This window comes from Bos grunniens, chromosome 10 (assembly GCF_055505025.1).
Source record: "Bos grunniens cultivar Pamir isolate PY7600 chromosome 10, Bosgru_T2T1.0, whole genome shotgun sequence".
Lineage (NCBI taxonomy): Eukaryota > Metazoa > Chordata > Mammalia > Artiodactyla > Bovidae > Bos > Bos grunniens.
In genome coordinates, this window is record NC_141174.1 from 12225007 (window position 1) to 12240633 (window position 15627).

Consider the following 15627-nt stretch of genomic DNA (forward strand, 5'->3'; position numbering starts at 1 on the left):
GACTTTATATTAAGCTAAATTAAGTATAATATTTCCAACATTTAGATAATTCATTTCTAAAGCAAGAGATTATTGGTATAGACTACCCAAGAGACAGAAAAGGTGGGAGGAGATGAGAACAATGGAGACAAATTCAGTATCTGCCTTTAGTATAGGTCACATCCTTCCTTTTGGCTGGGGATCAAGCTTTTGACCTTCTCTTGACACAAAGATGGATCACGTTATCTCAAATATAGGCTCATTTAGCTCTTCAGTTGGAGAAGGTGATGACACCCCACTCCAGTACTCTTGCCTGGAAAATCCCATGGACAGAGGAGCCTGGTGGGCTGCAGTCCATAGGGTCACAAAGAGTTGGACACGACTGTGTGACTTCCCTTTCACTTTTCACTTTCATGCATTGGAGAAGGAAATGGCAACCCACTCCAGTGTTCTTGCCTGGAGAATCCCAGGGACGGGGGAGCCTGGTGGGCTGCCATCTATGGGGTCACACAGTCGGAAGGGACTGAAGTGACTTAGAAGCAGCAGCAGCAGCTCTTCAATACAGTCCTCTCTACATTGTAATAAGACTAAAAATAGGAAAAAATTCTAGATTTAGATTTGAGTCCTTAGAAATTTTTCTTTATGATTTTTTGTTCTTGTTGTTTATAAACTGATTTTACTCTTCCAATAACATGCATTCTATATATATGTTTTGGAACTCCCATTCTATGTTGTGCCTTTTAAGCTATTTTTTTATACTGAGATTCAAAAACTCTCTTATACTTAATATCTAAGAGAAATAACTTCCTGGGGCCTCAGTGAAATAAAGAGCTTGGTTTTAAGACTATTTAGTTCATTATGCGAAATGCCAGGCTGGATAAAGCACAAGCCAGAATCAAGATTGCCGCGAGAAATATCAATAACCTCAGATATGCAGATGACACCACCATTATGGAAAAAAGCAAAGGAGAACTAAAAAGCCTCTTGATGAAATTGAAAGAGGAGAGTGAAAAAGTTGGCTTAAAACTCAGCATTCAGAAAACTAACATCAAGGTATCCAGTTCCATCACTTCATGGCAAATAGGTGGGGAAACAATGGAAACAGTGACAGACTTTTTTCCTTGGGCTCCAAAATCACAGCAGATGCTGACTTCAGCCATGAAATTAAAAGACATTTGCTCCTTGGAAGAAAAGTTATAACCAACCTAGACAGCATATTAAAAAGCAGAGACATTACTTTGTCAACAAAGGTCCATCTAGTCAAAGCTATGGTTTTTCCAATAGTCATGTATGGATGTGAGAGTTGGACTATAAAGAAAGCTGAGCACTGGAGAATTGATGCTTTTGAACTGTGGTGTTGGAGAAGACTCTTGAGAATCCCTTGGACTGCAAGGAGATCAAACCAGTCAATCCTAAAGGAAATCAGTCCTGGATATTCATTGGAAGGACTGATGCTGAAGCTGAAACTGCAATACTTGGGCCACCTGATGTGAAGAACTGACTCATTGGAAAAGACCCTGATGCTGGGAAAGATTGAAGGCAGGAGGAGAAGGGGATGACAGAGAATGAGATGGTTGGATGGCATCATCGACATGATGGATATGAGTTTGAGTAGGCTCCAGGAGTTGGTGATGGACAGGGAGGCCTGGTGTGCTGCAGTCCATGGGGTTGCAAAGAGTTGGACACAACTGAGTGACTGAACTGAACTGAGTTCATAATAAAATTTTAGACTTATAAGGGCTTTCAGTCTTCAAAATCTACTAAATCTAGCTGTGGTAGCATAGCTAACATTTTAAATCTGTTTAAAGGTTTCTAATTTGGGGATTTTGGTTTGTTTTCACAGACAGGTAAATTTGAAAAAAAAAAAAAATCTATGGGGAATGACTAATATCCACTTGCCAACCTTTAGTTTGCTAATTAAAGATGCTACAGACAGTACCAAAATACTATCTTTGTAGAAGAAATTGATTTTAACAATAAAAAAATGCATAAAACATAATCTCAAAATATAGGGCAGTTCTGTCAATTGAACTTTGTGAAAACTCACTATATTGTCCTTATTTTTCTCATTTCACCATGGGTCAGTGAAGGTTTGACATAGTTTGATGCTTGTTTTGGTTTTGAGTGTGGGAAACAGGACTATAGTAGGCCTAGTGATCTTTCCTGCATGTAGGAAAGTGTTATTACTGACCATGTATCCCTAAAGCACACATATGTGGAGTGCGTACCATGAGCTGTTGGGTTGGCCAAAAAGTTCATTCAGATTTTCTATCTTAGGGGAAAATGGAAACAAATTTTTTGGTCAAGTCAATACTTCCACGAATTGCTTCACCATGTGTTCATCCCCCAGTGACCAAAGAAACAGAGAGCTATAGATCTGACCACTAAATGGTCAGCAATATCCTGTCTTGTGTGGCAACAATGTCCAATGGAAAGAAGACAAGCAAATTTTCAAAGAATTCCCCTGAATTCTCTGTTGAATGCTTTCTCAGTTTAAAATTAAAAGGTCTGGGCTCTTTAAAAAACAAACAAACAAAAAAACTTGATACACAGTATCAGTAAAATAGCATGAATTGCGGATTTAGGACACTCAGGATTTAATTCCAATCCTAAAAGACACTAAGTCAGCGACCTTGAACAAATCAATTTACCTTTGTAGGTTTTAATTCTGTCACCTAAAACAAAATCGTTACAATGAACTTTAAAGTTCTTTAAGCTTACAGTCTTAAAAGTTATGTAAACTTTATGATTATAATTAAAAAAAAGAAATGCAGAAAAAAAAAAAAAAAGCCTTTCGCTTTATGGGAGTTTGAAAGAGGAATTGCTATGTTTAATTTGATACTCAAGGTCACCAAGTCATATTTTGACCAAAAATCTTACTAAGAGCACATTCTTCAAACTTGATAAAAGGGTTAGATCTAAAGAAAATTTTAAAAATAGAATTAAAAATGCCGCGTGTCCAGGGAACTCTATGCAATGCTCTGTAATGGCCTAAATGGGAAAAGAATCTAAAAAAAAGAGTGAATATATGTGTATGTACAACTGATTCACTTTGCTGTACACCTGAGAATAATACAGCATTGTAAATCAGCTGTACTCTAATCAAAATTTTAAAAAACCCCAAAACACATTGTGCGTCTCTTGAAACTTGCTCAACTTTCATAAGGTGTATCTTTATTTTATTATTCCCTTGTGGCTCAGCTGGTAAAGAATCCACCTGCAATGCAGGAGACCTGGATTTGATCCCTGGGTTGGGAAGATCCCCTGGAGAAGGGAAAGGCTACCCACTCCAGTATTCTGGCCTGGAGAATTCCATGGACTGTATAGTCTGTGGGGTTGCAAAGAGCTGGACATGACTGAGTGACTTTCACTTTCACTTTTCATCTTTATTTTAATGTTTTAAAATACTTAATTCAAATGCTGCTAAATAAGGGCAAGTTCTCCCTGGTCTGTGACTTCTCCCTCTTGCTGATGTGTCATCTGTCATGTCCCCTCTGGCCTGCTGGTCTATTTCACCTCTTCAAGTTACCTAGCTGGTCCCTGGGGACTGAGTTTACTCCTTTGCTTTTATAGGGAACGCTAAGGCAATGGCAGCCCACTCCAGTACTCTGGCCTGGAAAATCCCATGGATGGAGGAGCCTGGAAGGCTGCAGTCCATGGGGTCGCTGAGCGTCAGACATGACTGAGCGACTTCACTTTCACTTTTCACTTTCATGCATTGGAGAAGGAAATGGCAACCCACTCCAGTGTTCTTGCCTGGAGAATCCCAGGGACGGGGGAGCCTGGTGGGCTGCCGTCTATGGGGTCGCACAGAGTCGGACATGACTGAAGCAACTTAGCAGTAGCAGTAATGATGAAGTGTGAACAAATAAAGAAATAAACAAGCAAACAGGCAAGTCAATAAACCAACCAACCACATAGGAGGATACCAGGCTAGTGCACGCATAAAAGGGAGAAAAAGACATTCACTTTACTGCATTTGGCTATGTCCCTATTGGGTCATCAATAGTGCTTAATTTATCCTTGTTTTACTCTTATTTTCTATAAGTCCTTTGATCTCAGAGGCTTTTAAAATACTAATTCTAAGTTATGTTGTTTTAAATCTCAATCCGGGCACCTCCTATCCCCAAAGTGCCTCCAAATGTCTTCCCTTTCTCCATCAGTTGTTGTTTTCTTTTGGAGCCCTGAGAACTTGACAACTCCAGGCACAACACCACACTGGGGGGTGGGGGGGCCAGGTCTTGCTAATGGGGAAAGCTCTTAATGTCATTACTTAGCATCCGGGCTTCCAGAAGTTAATCTTAGGCTCCCTCTGGGATTGGGATACATTAGGATCTGGTTTCATAGTTCACTTGATGTGGTTCATATACAAGTCTTTCCCACAGATTTCTAATGTTAAAGATGATAAAGGGACTGAGTCTTCATTTATGGAATCAAATCCTTAAGTAACAACCACCACTTCTGCAGTAACTCTAAGTGTGGCTTTGTACCTGTATGTTCCCAGTTTTGCTCCGGCCTCATCTCCTGCCAGGTGGTGGAACACTTTCTTATCCTCAGGATATTGGATGCTCCTTCCTGCACCCTACTGTATAATCCTTTTTCTCTGACATTCAGAAGACTTAAGACATAAATAAATGCTTCTGTCTACAATGCTGGAAAGAGTCCTATATATTGCTGAGTCACTCAGTCATTTCGGACTCTTTGTGACCCCATGGACTGTAGCCCGCCAGGCCCCTCTGTCCATGGGATGTCCCAGAGAAGAATACTGGAGTGGGTAGCCATTTCCTTTTCCAGGGGATCTTCCTGACCCAGGGATCGGATCCGCATCTCCTGTGTCTCCTTCATTGGCAGGCAGATTCTTTTTCCACCGAGGCACCTGGAAAGCCCAGTCCTATATTAATCGTGCCCCTTCAATTCTGTTCTCTCCATTCACTGCCTCTGTCACCAAGAATTTTTCTCACTTTCCCCACAAAACTTACAGAGCTACAAATCAAAAAGTACAGGGAAAGAAGAGGTTCTCAGCAGGTTGCAAATATCATATCTCAGTCATTTAGACATTTGTCAGCTCAATAAGCCACAGCCAAGGCTTGGGGAAGAATTACTGGGATGTGACACACTATGTGGGCTGGAGTTCAAGCTGCCAAAAAGGTCTAAAAGCTCGGAGGAGGCGGCCCACCCCCCAGCGGAGGCACAGAGAGCAAAAGCCAGGTTTGCAGAAGGAATGGCAAAAATCAAGCACTTACAAAAATTTCAGTGCAGATGCTGTGGGGAGGGGACCCAGATTTTGTAGGTTTGCTTATTTTTTTCATCTTACTTCATATGTGAGCTAATGACATATTGAAAACAATGGTGAGAAATGAGCGTTCAATGCCCTTCCATATCCTATGTGCTTAGTGGGGAACTCAATGAGTATTTATTAAGCTTGCTGCTGCAGTTGCTGGGCTGCTGCTGCTAAGTCACTTCAGTCATGTCCGACTCTGTGTGACCCCATAGATGGCAGCCCACCAGACTCCCCCGTCCCTGGGATCTCCAGGCAAGAACACTGGAGTGGGTTGCCATTTCCTTCTCCAATGCATAAAAGTGAACAGTGAAAGGGAAGTCGCTCAGTCGTGTCCGACTCTCAGCGACTCCACGGACTGCAGCCTACCAGGCTCCTCCATCCATGGGATTTTCCAGGCCAGAGTTCTGGAGTGGGGTGCCATTGCCTTCTCCGGTTATTGAGCTTGACTATAGTGTAAAGTGAAGAAGGCAATGGCACCCCACTCCAGTGTTCTTGCCTGGAGAATCCCAGGGATGGAGGAGCCTGGTGGGCTGCTGTCTATGGGGTCACAAAGAGTCGGACACGACTGACGCAACTTAGCAGCAGCAGCAGCATAGCATAAAGAATCTGTCTGAAATGCAGGAGATACAGGAGATGTGGGTTTGATCCCTGGGAAACCTCATGAACAGAGGAGGCTGGTGGGCTGTAGTCCATGCAGTTGCAGATTCAGACATGACTGAGCATGTGATGGATGATGGATAAAACGGGCAAGAAGGATTCATCTATTTAAAAAAAAGCAATGAAGGACTTCCCTGGCAGTCCAATGGTTAAGACTTCACCTTCCATGCAGAGGGTGCAGGTTTGATCCCTGATGGGGGAGCTAAGATCCTATATGCCTTGTGGCCAAAACACTAAAACATAAAACAAAAGCAGTACAGTCACAAATTCGATAAAAATTTTTTAAATGGTCCACATCAAGAAACATCTTTCAAAAAAAAAAAAGAAAATGACTACAAATTCCTAACTTATCAGATTTTTCTAGATCAGGGTTCAGCAAACTTCTAAGCCCAGCTTGATGTCTGCTTTCTCTTTTTTTTTGGCCACTTTGCACAGCTTGTGGGATCTTAGTTCTCTGACCAGGGACTGAACTCAGGCCCTTGGCAGAGAAAGTGCGGAGTCCTAACCACTGGACCCCTGCTTTTTAAAACTAAGTTATATGGAGTCACGGCTACAATCATTCATTTATGTATTGTCCATGGCTGTCTCTGTGTTACAGCAACAGAGTTTGGTCGTTGTCACTGTGAGACTCTCAAAGTCTAGAATGTTTACTTTCTGGGTCTTTACAAAAAAAAAAAAAAAAAAAGTTGGCTGGTCTTTGCTCTGGGTGATTAGGCTGACAATTTGAACAGACAGCAATAAAATACTGCCATACCCCTCTTTTAGTAAAATGGGGTATCTGCTTCAAAGCTAAGATGAAAGCAGAACTCGACAGCAGAGTCCTCAATCATTTTCAACTTTACAAATTTTCCAGTTTAGGCTTCCAGATTGGTCAGGATGGATATAACTTGTAATGAGACCCTCAGATGCTGAAGCAAGCTACACTTCCATTGTCAAGAGTCTAATAAAAGCAAGCACAGCTTTCAAAAGGTACTTTCTATTTCATTGTGAATTTTAGTTCTCAATAACTCCTTTAAGATTCTTTGCTTGCATAGACAAGTCAAGGGCCTAGAAATGGTTTGGGGTTTTTTGTTTTGTCTTCATTTTTCCTTTTTTTTTTTTTTAATCATTTGAGACATAATGCAAGGATGTGGGGGAAATGAAAGAGAAGATAAACATATGAGTAGGAATTTAAGAAATGTCAAGAAAGGGGCTAAGGGAAGAAACGCATCCTCTCAGATACACATTCACTTACTCTGTTGCTTTCTATTAGCTGTAACGTCTAAAACACTATGGTCTGAAGAACATAATCATCTTGGAAATGAAAACACAGCGTCTCACCAGGGTTCTCACTATGAGCATCTATTCTTAGAGTCCTACGTGGTTTAGTCACTAAGTCATGTCCAACTCTCACGACCCCATGGACTACAGCCCGCCAGGCTCCTCTGTCCATGGGATTTTCCAGGCAAGAGTACTGGAGTGGGTTGCCATTTTCTTCTCCAGGGGATCTTCCCAATCCAGGGATCGAACCTGGGTCTCCTGTACTGCAGGCAGATTCTTTACCAACTGAGCCACCAGGGAAACCCTCTTAGAGTCCTAACATCAGTTAGAGGTGGCTGTTACCTGATCATACATTCTCAACAGGTCTGCTGATGAGCAGTGAGCTAGAAGCCCCCACTGCACAAACTATTACCTAGGTGACATCAAGAGGGACTAATCTCATGTAAGTGATGGTTTTCATCCTGAATACTAGAACCATTTCATCTCGCAGGAAGCCAGGGTAAGTCATTTAAATCATAGTTGTTTGGATAAATTATCATTAAACAGTTTCATAACCTCCATCAACCAAGGTTTTCATAGCTTTTCAGATGCACAATAATTAATTCATCTAACAAGTATTTACCAGACATTTAATATACTCAATACACAAACCTTCTTTCATTATTATTACAGAGGTAGGTAGCTATATATATATATATATATATATATACACACACATCAATGAAGAATACTATATAATAAGAGACAGTATTAATGTAGTGATTCCTGTGTGGATTTGGGGCCAAGCTGGCTTGAGTTCAAATCCCATTTCTCCTGCTTCCTTCCTGTGTGGAACATCTGTTTAGCTCCTCTGTGCCTCAGTTTACTCATCTTTAAGATGGAGATGACGATAAAGCCCCTCATGGGATTGCTACAGCGACTAAAGAAGTTACCAATGTAAAGTATTTAGAGCTATACCTGCCTATAGTAAATGCTCAATGAATACTTAGTGAAGGAACAAAGATGGGGCCGTGGAAAACCTGAAGTCCTAGACATGACTTCAAGGGACTTCATTCAATATTACATGTGCTGTCACTGAAAGCTGACCAGAGGGGCAAGTAAACCTGACATTAAATCAAAGTTAAAGGTTGTATCATCAGCATCTCAATCAGAGACCCTATCTCGTCAAACTAGAAATGCTAATAAGATCCACGCTTTCCTTTTTAATTCCCAGATTTCTCAAAACTCTTTCACAAAGCAGCGATTAAGCATCTAATGGTAAAATTGGTTTTTTTAGCTGTACTTTCTGTGATACAATAGTTCTCGTGCTGTTTTAAGTATGAATGTGCTAGTTTATGATAAACTGTGGAAGGAAAGGGCACTGATACATTTCAAGCTGGTTAACCATCATGCATCAAGTGCTGTAACGAAATAAAGTTCCTTGTATTTCAAAAGTTAGAAAAACATAACTAATAGGATGATGCTGCATATGATAATTATGTGCTAAGAAATGCATCTATTATCGTCTTTCCAAAGCTCAAGAAACAGAATTTGGAAGCCTAAGAAATATCCTGTTCGTATTCAGTGTTACTAAGGGAGGAATTTTGGGCAACTCTATTTTGAGGAAACAAAATTAGTCAAAGCTCCATAAACGAGCGTGTCACAGTTCTAAAATTTAGTGCTCTAATAAGTGTTCAAGCCCAATCCTCTGTGCACACTGCAATAGAAATAAAAGTTAGCCATTTCCTAACAGATCTGGGGTTGAATCTTACCTCGCCACTGTGTGCAGGTATGGAACCTTGGAAAAGCAAAGTTTGTGAGTCCCGGTTTCCTCAATTGTAAGATGGCCACAATAGTTTCTACGCCGTAACAACTGAAAATGAGATTTACATAAAAATACCACGCTTGAAAGCACCTGGCATAGCATGGTGCCTGGGCCGGTGCCATATTAGAGCCAGCGCATGATCTCTGATTGCTACGTTTTCAGGAATTTTCCAAGTCGGTTGTTAAAACACAGCCATAACCGAATACCTTAGATGAAAAACAAAGGTAATAAAAGCTTAAAACCCATTACTTTCTAATTACTTTGCTGTGTTTTACGATTATGTATGCTCTTGAAATCCTTGATATCTATCATATCTGTATGGTGAAAGTGTGTGCTCGTGAGCATTACTTCCTAATTCTGAGTTTAATATTGTCATATCAGTGGCTTGAAATCAGCCAGAGTGGGGATATTTTATACGACATAAGTGGCCACACACTACAGATTATGGTTGTGTGTATCTACATGTGTGCTGGTTGTATGCATTTATGAGCACACTGCTATATCTGACTGTTCAGTAATACCCTCTCCCTCCCCCCATCCTTCTCGCCTCTTTCGATTCCTTCCCCCACTTTCTTTACCTGCCTTCTCTCTTTCCTCCTTCAATCTCTCCCTTCCTTCCTTCTTAGAAAGTTCTTGGTCCACAGAGCTCACAAATTTCCCCTTCCGTTGCCCTTGTTCTACACCCTTAAGAATAGCAAAGGCCTACACGGACGTGACTGAGACATCTCATCATAAAACCATCTGCCTTGAAACACTTTCTCTTCTTCAGGTTAAAAAAGATGGACTTTTTAATCACAGGACCCTATTTCAAAAATCAGTCTAGCGATTCATTTTAGACCTATTTTATACTCTTGTTCAACCTCTGTGGGTAAGGAGACGGCAGTTGTTACAAAGATTCATTTTCACACTCTTAGTATTAAACAAACCAAAGCATTCCAATTTAGGCAACAAATTCCCTAGGTATTCACAGGTATGATCCAGTATCTGAATAATTACCTGGGTACTTTCTTCCACCTCTCTCTCAAGAAATTCAGACTCAGTTCTCAGAACTATATCTACTGTGTACGTCTTATTCTTTGGAAAGAGAAAAACAAAACGCAAAGAACTTGGGTCTGAGTTAAAGTGTTGGCTCTCTAATGCTTCCATGAATTAAAAAATAAAGTAAAATATATATCATTTGACTCAGAGAGATCAAAAGATAATCTTACCTTGAAATATGCATGAGGTGGAACCAGTGAGTTTTTTTTTTTCCTTTCTCTTGGATGACTCGCCAAACACATTTATATTTTAGGTTAAAATACATAAATAAATTTTATAATCAAGTACTTTCATATTTCCGCAAATTCCTCACTGATTCAGGAACAGACACTGCTCCATGTAGCAAAAATGATAATGCTCCTCAGTCACATTTCCTGAAAAATTTTTCTTTTGATCTGTTCCTGAAGAAAACGTTTAACTAGAAGATTGGTATTCTATGGGAAAATTCCTTGGAAATTTGCTCTTACACGAACTCCCTTTAACAGGAAGATTATTAAATCATGCCAAAGAAATCAACAAGGGTTTCTTATTGTTGTTCACGGGGTGGCTGTTTAGCTATTATCATTAGTAGTTTCCCATTGCAAGTTTTGCCTCCTTAGCCAGGTAAGAAGCGCAACGTACGACTTCCAGATGCAAACCAGTTATCAGCCTTACAATTCGACTGAAAATTTGTTTAGCTTCTTTGTGAAGTTCCCTAAGGGCAAGGTTACAAGTAGAAACAATAGGGGAGTGAGAGATAAAGGGAGAGGATTTCAAACCACATGTTACAAACAGAGAACAGAATCACGGAACGACACCAGGACAGTGGACTCCAAGACAAGATGGCAAGACAGATGTGCCAGACGAGACACACGCTTGACCGCTGTGCCAAGGAAAGCAAGCACAAGAACAGAACCAGACAGAGATGCTGCGAGAGCAGCTCTTGGGGCTGCTGCGTGACCCCATGGAAATCATAATAAAAATGAGGACCCATGAGATTGTAACTACAAAGGAAAGTTACCCCCACGACTCATACACTGGACTTGCTGGGTTAGCCTGGATGTGTCAATTGGATGAAACACAGGAGATGGCGTCATGACAGCCCATGCACTGGTGATGGAGGCCATGGTTAGTTGATTAGCTATAGAACTGTCACGGCATGCCACACAATGATCCTGGGCTTGTCCGGAAATAAAAGATACAACTAATAGTCTATATCCGCAATAAAATTCTTTTTATGCCATCTGAAATTTGTGGAGAGGGATGTTTTATTATTATTATCTTTTTCTGACTCACTTGTCCTTTTTTCAATAAAATGCATGGTCATAAAGGGGAGAGTAAAGGCAAGTGGCCTGGCAGATATAAGGAAAAATAAAAAGGAGGAAGGAAGAACATTAAAATAAAAAATATATATATATATAGTAGAAAGAAGAGGAAAACAAAATGTTTCATTCTTTTATACACAACTTTCTTGGATTTCATTGGGGTTTGTTTTGTTTTGAGCATAAATACTGGAGGGAGACACTGAAGGGGGAAAAATTCGAGATTAGGATGGCAAGAAAAGATTTTGTTGCCTTTGTTGATTTGTATATCTATATAGCTCTCAGTATTGAAAGAATAATGACTCATTAAAGTATAGCAATGAGTTAAAAATAGCCATAATGACCAAAATACTAAATATGAATCAAAACAAAATAAATTGAACCACCAAAAATTCATGCGGCACAAGATGAAGTGAAACAACAGAAAATGTTCTTCAAATATATACAAAGTATATATCTATTTATATATATACACAGGGGTGTGCATATATGGATAGATATATCTGTATAATTTTTTCTCTCCACCCCTCCCAAAGATAATTGAATTATGGAATCATCATTATAATTATGATAAAGAAGAAAACAAAAACCTAAAAAAAATTAACATGCTTTTTTACCAAGTTAAAACAGTATCATGCGTGTCTATGTTGGCAGATGTAAGAATGATGCTGTGAATTTCTGTGTAAACACATGGGTGATGGCAGGGGCTGTTGTTAATCTCTGTTTCCATTAGTCTAATACAACATACTGTGTCTACATATATAAGGAATGATAGGCTACATATTTAGTATACACGCATACATAAATATATATATATATGTATACACAGTATGTGTACTGGGGCTTATGGGAGAAAAAACAGAGAACACAAAGAATCAAAGAAAACCCATTAAAAATCTCTCTTTTTAAAACCCAATCCCTCTTTATTTAATCGTTTTCTCAGGGAGGGGGGACTTGCTTAATGATTGCATTAAGCTCACTCCTTATCAACTACTTGCATTGGCATTTGAAATCAGGAAGTTCTCAAGAGTCTGGCTTAAAATTCTTTCAACCTGCCCATCCTTTGCTTATTACCTAAGAAGCTCTAGGTAATACTGTATATGTTCAGCACTAATTTTTCAATCATAATGAGTCAGAAATTCTGTGCCCCCAACTTAAGGTGTAGAAGCAAGCTCTCTGGGGTTAAATGGTGCTTCGCAAGTTGACATGCTGTGTGATTTTTCCTGCCTGACCTTGGGTGGGTATGCTAAGTGCGGAATTAGAGACCTCTGCTTCCAGTACTGATAACATTCCAGGCATTTCCATTCATTGTCTACATTGTTTCTTTTCTTTTTACCCCTCCTTTCCTTTTATTCTTCTTAGTTTTGTATCTGACTTCCCTAATAGACTATGAACTCCTGGAAAGGGTCTCCTGTTTTGTTTTCCTGGTATTTACTCTCCTGTCTATACATAGTAGTCACTAAAGATTATCGCATAAATAAGTGATTTATTAAACTATCAAATGGAAAGTTACATGTTGATATTATTGATCTCTTTTCCTTTTCAACATCACCAAAAAATCTTGGGTAATGGAGATAAACAGAATTTTGTTTTCATTTGAATCGTTTTCGTTATTAGATTTATTTGTTTTGGTTATAAAATCTATGATAATGATAAATCCATGAACACATTTTATGTACACCATTCCTGTACTATCAAGTGCCTAATTGCCAATTAGTAGATTTTTCTATACTTATATTTTTATTCTTGTTCTAATTTTCAAAGCATTTTACCATTAGGGATTTAAAGGCCACATATTGCTTAAAAATTAGATTGGGCTAGGATGCAGTTGTGGAGAAGGCAATGGCACCCCACTCCAGTACTCTTGCCTGGAAAATCCCATGGACAGAGGAGCTTGGTAGGCTGCAGTCCATGGGGTCTCGAAGAGTTGGACAGGACTGAGCAACTTCACTTTCACTGAAGGAAATGGCAGCCCACTCCAGTTCTTGCCTGGAGAATCCCAGGGAGGGGGGTGCCTGGTGGGCTGCCGTCTATGGGGTCGCACAGAGTCGGACACAACTGAAGCGACTTAGCAGCAGTAGCAGCTGCATGATGGAGATGGGTTATAAAAAAGTAATACAAATTATCACTAAGTGAGTTAATGAATAAAGACAGAAACTATCCCATTAAATTAAGAATGCTATACACCCATGAATGTAATCTATTTAAAAACTGGCAGGACTTAGACTAGGTCTACATATGTGAATAGTTGCTTGCTTTATGTACATTGGACATGTATTATAGCTCAGATCTAACACATGTCCACAGTCAATAATGATTCCTTAATGAAATTTACATCTATTTATATTCCTCTTCCCAAAGCTAAAGTATTTCTAAGATTACTTCTATTTTACCTTTATTCAAAATATTTTTAAGCAGACCCTAAAATTCAAGGTGAATTCTGGGCACTGTGATACTCAGACATTCCTACAGCATTTTAAAACTATAATTTTATTTATATTTATTTATCTTTGGCTGTGCTGAGTCTTCATCACTGCACGGGCTTTTTCTCTACTTGGGTGAGTGGGGGTTTCTCTCTAGGTGTGGCGTGCAGGCTTCTCATTGTGGTGGTGTCTCTTGTTTAGAAGCGTGGGCTCCAGGGCACGCGGGCTTCAGTAGCTGCAACACGTGGGCTGAGGAGTTACAGCTCCCGGGCTCTAGAGCACAGTCTTAATAGCTGTGGTGCACAGGCTGAGTTACTCTACAACAAGTGGGATCTTCCTGGATAAGGGCTCGAATCCATGTCTCTCGCACTGGAAGGTAGATTCTTTACCACTGAGCCACCAGGGAAGCTCAATGGCATTTTATTTAGGCATTTACTATTCTACCATGCACTGAATAGCAACATATTCTCTTTACCAATCATGAGTTTCCATATGGAAAAATCTAAAATTAAATAAAAATCAATTTCTTTGTAATAAAAATGTACAAGTTGATAACTCTTGGAGCTTGCTAGAGCCACTAATGACAAAATGCATTTCTGTAAACCCTGAAGATTATCAACATCCTAGTTAAGGTTGATAATCAGCACATTTATTATTTTTCCTCTATGAATTCTGAAAAATAATGCTCTCTTTCTTCCTATCCTTTATTAGAAAACTATTACTGTCTTAACACTTCAGTTGCACTTTCCACAACGTCCCAGCAAATAAAAACTCTAACGATTTGGTGAGCTTTTAACAATTCAGTGCCAGATTTTCATATTATAAATACTTTACTGATGCACCTCAAACTGATAAAGACTAAGAACCCAGTTCCACCTGGAGAACATAAATATGGGTAAATTCTTGGTGTTTCACCAAATTTAAATTTCCCTATAATGAGTTGGATATTATAGTGTGACTAACAAAGAGGAACAAAGCAGCCATAACACCGAATGCAAATGTGAGGATTGTAGATTTGAGGAGTAAAAATACATCTGAGAATCACTCTGGGAGTAGTAACTATTTTGTGATCTCAGATTATTGTCATTAGTTTAAACATCTCCCTCAATTCCACCGTTATGGAAGTTGTTTAGTACAGTACTATTGATGGATGAATGTGTTTCATCTTCACTTCCTGTTACTGTCTGCCCTCTGGTGGAAGTGCTGGTCTCTTGAGATGTGATCAAAGGACATTTAAGATCAGTGGAGGCAAGAAACCTGGCTAATTGACAACTAGAAACATGTATCCCTGGATAATGGCTGGATGAATCAATATAGTTGTTAATTACTGCCATACCCACTGCTCAGGTGTAAAAGGCATTTCTTTTTATTTTTTTTTTCCTCTGCTCTATAAACCCTGCTCCCAGGATTTTTCCAATCTTAAGATCACAAAACACAAAATTCAGACAATTGGTAGTTTTTAATTATGCAAAAGCCAATCTGACAATGCATTCATTTTGATGGTTTTTTATTTTTTTCCTAAAGATGGAGACACTAGGCATAGAAGTTGGGAGAGGGAGAGAGAAGGAATGAAAAGTGAATTCCATCACTTTGAATTTTAGAATCCATTCCCATATTTTAGATCATGGAGGCAATCTTACTAAAGATCTTAATTTTTATTTGACTTCCACAATCACATGCTGCTGCTGCTGCTGCTAAGTCGCTTCAGTCGTGTCTGACTCTGTGTGACCCCATAGACGGCAGCCCACCAGGCTTCCCTGTCCCTGGGATTCTCCAGGAAAGAACACTGGAGTGGGTCGCCATTTTTTTCTTCTCCAATGCGTGAAAGTGAAAAGTGAAAGTGAAGTGGCTCAGTTGTGTCTGACTCTCTGCGACCCCATGGAC

At 39.6% G+C, this 15627-nt stretch overlaps 1 protein-coding gene across 8 annotated transcripts in view; it reads right to left on the bottom strand.

Annotated features, from left to right (window-relative positions):
• NRXN3 (neurexin 3) overlaps window positions 1-15627 on the bottom strand; it is a 1787606-nt gene that overhangs the window by 40653 nt on the left and 1731326 nt on the right. The gene's annotated exons all lie outside the window — the stretch shown is intronic.